Here is a 6,124-nt window from a genome sequence, read left to right as displayed (position 1 = left end):
CAGGAATTCTAAGGCTTGGCAAGTCATAGCTACGAGGTCAGTGGGTAGATAAGTTTTTATCTCGTTGATCATGTAAACTATTATGAGCCAATTTTCCATTTCTGCAGCATAAAGCCTGTTATAACTGTAATCATTTAATCTCAGGTGTGCCTGAATGATGTGAAGAATGTTGTAATTCTAACATTTAAGAGCTTACAACTGACCAGGGCTAGGTATACAAGCAGAATTCAATCCTGCTTGGAATTATGTGAAGATACAATGACAGAGAACAGACACAAAAATGATGATGGCAAAGAGATGAAGGCAAATTTTATGGTCAGAATCTTAAAAAGCTTAATTTTTTTCACTTCTTCAAGAGTTACAGATGGATCAAGCCACCTTTTATGTACCTACATAAGGAGAAAAGAGCCTTCTGCTATCAAAAATTATTTAGCCAAAGTCCTTATCAGAACCAATGTCTGCAAGCTGAAGTAAGACAAGTACGCACTAAAGTAACATGCATATTTCTACAACAGAACTTATCAGAAGTCTTTAAAAATCAAGAGGTATAACTTTAAGATGTACCCTGCCATTCTTCCATAAGTTATTGGGCATATTGCAGGCGTTCTTTGGTAAAGATCTATGCCTTGTGTTATGTACACATACAGCATACAGCATTCAATTGATGTTTTACAAGGGAAAGTTTCAGAAAGCTAAAAACAATGAGTTTGGAAAAATCATTTACATTTTTCTGTATTAAATTCTAACTCGGAGTTTTTTTAAAACATTTACCTATCAAACACTTTTCCGTAACTGAGGAAACAAAAGGTCCCACTGGTTAAACCACCAGCATGAGTTAGTGGGAAGTAAAAGCAGCTATAAAAACAAGTCATATAACAGGGTCAAACTCACCTGGCCCTGTGTGCTAGAGAAGTAGTATGTGGGTGGTCTGTGGACCAGATCAGGGCCACAGACCACCCCCCAGTCCCACCAGATCCAGTGCATGCAGCACCCACTCAGGCTGGTCTGGGATCCACACTACACATAGCGCCAGGCCAGCCAGAATGCTGCAGAATGTGCAGCTTCCACCCCAGCCAGTCTAGGATGTGCACTGTACATGGTGCTCTGAACCAGCTGGAGTAGGCACCACACGTGGTGCAGTCCTGAAGCAGCTGGGCTGGGGCACAGGGGCATGCAGTGCAGTTCGCAGAAAGGGCACCACAAGCAGCACAGTCCAGATGGGGCAGGCACTGCATACAGCACGGATCCCTGATCTACCAAAGTACAGGCTGCATGTGAAACGTGTCTCGGACCCTGCCCCTGGAGCTGATCCAGAGCATGTCATACATGGATTGACTCAGATCCAGGGGCAACAACAGAGGCTGGACAATGGAGCTCCACAGGCTGGGATCCAACTCATGGACCATATCTTTGACACCTCTGTTAGACACTAAAGGAAGAAAGAGGAAGTAGGTGATCACTGATAATGAATATAAAATAAGAGCCAGGAACTGTATAAAATAAGGGAAGAAAAAACACACAATGAGAAATCTACAGTCAAAGAGAAATGCAACAAAGAGCTTGTTTGTTGGTTTAAAAGAGGTTTATTGGCCCATTGCCTGACCAACTTGATTGCCTTCATCATATGATGAGGTGACTGGCTCTGTGGATGTGGGGAGAGCAATGGACATGATATACCTTGACTTTAGCAAAAGAAATCCTTTTGCCTCTAGACCAATAAGGCTACAACCTGGATACCTGACTTTAGCAAGGCTTTTGATACCGTCTCCCATAACATTCGCACAGGCAACTGAGGAAGTACAGGTTGAATGAATGGATTGTAAAGGAGATAGAAAACTGGCTGGATTGTCGGGCTCCGAGGGTAGCAATCAATGGCTCGATGTCTAGCTGGCAACTGGTATCAAGTGGAGTGCCCCATGGGTCAGTTTTGGGGCCTGTCTTTTTTCCAATATCTTCATCAAGGTCCTGGAGGATGGGATAGAGTGCACCTTCATCAAGTTTGTGGATGACACCAAGCTGGGGTGAGTAATAGATACACTGGAGGGTACAGCTAGAATTCAGAGAGACCTCAACAAATTGGAGGATTAGACCAAAAGAAATCTCATGAGGTTCAACAATGACAAGTGCAAAGTCCTGCACTTAGGACGGAGCAATCTCATGCACTGATACAGGCAGGGGGCTGACTGGGTAAGTAGCAGCTCTACAGAAAAGGACCTGGGGGTGACAGTGGACAAGAAGCTGAACAGGAGCCAGCAGTGTGCCCTTGTCACCCAGAAGGCTAACAGCATACTAGGCTGCATTAGTAGGAGCGTTGCCAGAGGATCAAGGGAACTGATTCTTCTTTTATTTGGCACTGGTGACACCACATCTGGACTCGTGTCCAGTTTTGGGCCCCCCACTACAGAAAGGATGTGGACAAATTGAGGACTCCAGCAGAGGGCAACAAAAAATGGTTAGGAGCTGGAGCACATGACTTCTGAGGAGAGGCTGAGGGAACTGGGTTTATGTAGTCTGGAGAAGACAAGACTGAGGGGATTTAATAACAGCCTTCAACTCCCTGCAGGGGGGCTGCAAAGAGGATGGAGCTGGAGTGTTGTCAGTGGTGGCAGATGACATAACAAGAAGCAATAGGCTCAAGCTGCAGCAAGGGAAATTTAGGTTAGATATTAGGACAAACTTTCTCACAAGGAAACAGGTTACCCAGAGAGGCAGAGGAGTCTCCATCCTTGGAGGTCTTTAAGACACAGCTAGACAAAGCCTTGGCTGGGATATAGTCGAGGATGGTCCTGCTTTGAGCAGAGGGTTGAACTAGATGACCTTTCGAGGTCCCTTACGATCCAAGTTGTCTTATTATCCTACTAGATGGAAATAGTAACATTTTCAATTATAATACAGAAAATCAGAATCATTCATTCATATTTTTGTTCCATATTTGGGGAAAATACCTGATTATGTATCCAGGTTATCAAATGATGGTGAAATGCTTCATTTCCACAGTAAAGCCAGACACTTTCACATCAGCACGTCTACATAATTTGCACTTGGTTTTAAAAGAGGTGATGAAGGAGCCCTTTGGACTATTAAATGTTGATATTCAATAAGTATGGAGAACTGGGAAAGTTTTAGAAGACCTAGCACACCTACTATTGGTCCAATAGTTAAAAAGTAAAAATAGTTAAAAAGATAAATCAGACCGCCTAGGTAGATGGTCCACAGTGTATTCAATGTCAACCTGATACCAATCCCAGGTAAAAGAATAACGGATTAGGACTCAACAAATTAAAGGAATACAATACAATGAAAGTCAATCAACATGTGTTGAAGTAAAAAAGATATCTTGCTAAAAAAGCTTAGTACTTTTTTCATGAAATTACCAATTTGTTTGATAAAGTGTTGGTGTACCATACTAGATAAGGTATTTTACTTGGAACTGCACAACATTTTGATAAAGAAGCTGAAATAATCTCTATTACTTGGGAAGTCAGGCACAAGCGAGCAACGTGCATGATCTAATATAAAAAGTCATGCTTCCAGGAAGAAAGAATTCTGACCATACTTACAGGATAGGAAAATGTTATCTTGGGAAGCAGCAATTCTAAAAAGGACATAGGGGTCATAGTGCATAATCATATGAAAATAAGTTTCCACTGCGACTGTGGCCAAGAGGGCTACCTTTGTTTTTGGATTCATAAACAGGATTATCAAGGAGAAACGGGCAAGTTATATTAAGAGTGTATTTGGCATCAGTATGGCCATTACTAGAATGCTGTGTTCAGGCCTGCTGTCTACAGCTGACAAAGAATTTTGGACAAAATTTAGGAAATAGTCACAAGAATGATAAAGGATTTTAAAATATGCCATACTGTGATTAAGGATAATTTGATCACAGTCTGTAAGTACCTATCCAGAGAACAGAAATTTGACAGAAGGCTTTTTGATCTAGGAAACAAAGCAGCTAGAAGGATCAGCTAGATAAAAACTAAGCTACAGCCACTGGAACAGTTTATCATGGGTTGTAATACATTTGCCATCACAAGGAAATTTTAAATTAAGGTTTAATGTTTTTGTCAAAGATGCACTCTAAGCCAATAAAGAATTAATTTGGAGTTCTCTTGACTGTGCTATATGGGAGGTCAGACTACATGGTCATAATAGTCCCTTTCAACTTCAGAAACAATATAGATATATGTATTCTGCCCTACAAAGTAAAGAAACCAGAATAACCACCAGGAAGGCTACTATAGTTAATTGAGAGTCTTAGAATTAAATATTTTCCTCACTTTAATTTTTTTAAGTTAACTGGATCAGTCTGAAGGCCATTTGGTTTACTATGAGTGAAATGATGCAAAATACAGAATCAGTAAGATATTTTAGACATCCCCTGAAGTCGTACTGAGCTACCTTTCTGTAAGATGTGACATTTGCAGGACATACTATTATTAATGTGATTTGAAGATTGTATTGGTAGTCTTTTGGAATGACTTGCATAGACCGTCAGGACTTTACTGTTTGTGCAACTGCTCAAAACCCATTTCTTGCCTGCAGACACTAACAACAAGCCTAATTTTCTTCAAAGTCAAATGTATACAGCCTCAAATCCTGTCTCATATGCTTTAAGTATGTAGAAGACTTAAAGCTTATTTGTTAATAACATCATAAATCATACAGAGATTGCAACTTTACTACACTTTTTGAATAACATTTTTTTTTCATCTCTGTGGATTGTTTGATACAGAGAGGCAAGGATTTTTGACGATATATTTTATTGGACCAATTGTATAGTTGCAAGAGATGTTAGACAAAACTGTACAGCTGTCCCAATAAAGTATATCACCACAAAATCCTTGCCTCTCATTTTCTGGATGATGACAGCTATATTACTCCATACTTGTTTGATGCAACATGTGCAACTGCATTATAGTGCATTCCCATTCTGTTTTAAGTTTCAAAAGAAAGATCCATTATCACACAAAGCTGTCAGAGAGCTCAACAGAAAACTTGCAGTATTATGAAGCCCCTTTTTCAGCTAGCGCAAGTACATTGCTAAAGACAGGTAATGAGCACTATTTCTAAATATTCGGGCAGTATTTTTTTTGTTGGACGGGTAAGGAACTTGTGTAAGCAATAGATCCAATACTTATATAAAAGTGCCCATATAAAAATGGCCAATAATTTATTCTTGAAAGTTAAGCAGTTACAAACTTACCACCACATTTCCTTACTTTTATAATTACTTTCTTACACATGATGCTTGGACAATGTTCTCCAGATATTTCCACTTTTCATTACTTGATAAAATTAAATGTTCAAACTAATTAAAGAAAAGTTGCTTAAGTCTGTCTTTTGCCAACCAGTAACAGGCATAAAAAGTTATATCCTGACAAAGGCCTTAATTTTCTGACATCTTGCCACCTAAGTGAAGTCCACAGCTTCAAAATGTAGCCGTTTATCTTGTCAAAAACATAGGAAAATAATTTTAGAGTAAGTGCATGTTCCACATGCAACGATACTGAACTAACTCAGTTGCTCAAATCAATCAGTCCTTTATTCTGATTCTGGCAAGAGTCAATACCAAATGCTTCAATATACTCCTAACCCACAGCACTACTCTGTTCTGCTAATTTTGTAATGATTGTTGGGGGCTCCTTTCCAACTGCAAGGTCACCGCATTGTGTTCTAAAGCAGGGGTCAGCAAGCTAGGGCCTGCACACCACATCTGGCCCACAAAGCCTTTGATTCTGACTCTCAAACGTGGGGCTTTAGCACAGTTTGGCAGTGGGGGTCCTTGGCAGCAGTTTTTCTTCCAATGCCGCTGTGGAGAGAAGGGACAGCTCTGGGAGCTCTCATCATCCCACCACGGAGAGAAGCACTGGTGGTGGCGGCCAGGTGCTAGAGCTGACCCTCCTCTGACTCAAGCTGGGTCATTCCAACCTGCAATCTGAAAAGGTTGCCAACTGCCATTTTTAAGTGCTGCTTGGTCTGACCAATACATATGCACGTGAATACTTCTGAGGAAAATACCCTGAAAAAGTCTATCCAGAGCAGCCAGAAAAACATCCTACTATTGAACATACAGCACTTAGCTGATTTAACTGTTAATATTTGCAACTGTAAAAGGAAAAAA

At 40.5% G+C, this 6,124-nt stretch overlaps 1 protein-coding gene across 1 annotated transcript in view; it reads right to left on the bottom strand.

The window, feature by feature from the left end:
* Positions 1-6,124, bottom strand: part of GARNL3 (GTPase activating Rap/RanGAP domain like 3) — a 75,620-nt gene that overhangs the window by 19,866 nt on the left and 49,630 nt on the right. The window lies entirely within an intron of this gene.

The sequence above is a fragment of the Alligator sinensis genome, unplaced genomic scaffold (assembly GCF_000455745.1).
Source record: "Alligator sinensis unplaced genomic scaffold, ASM45574v1 scaffold611_2, whole genome shotgun sequence".
NCBI lineage: Eukaryota > Metazoa > Chordata > Crocodylia > Alligatoridae > Alligator > Alligator sinensis.
The sequence above is the reverse complement of the archived record's forward strand: the minus strand, read 5'-3'. Positions and strand labels throughout refer to the sequence as shown.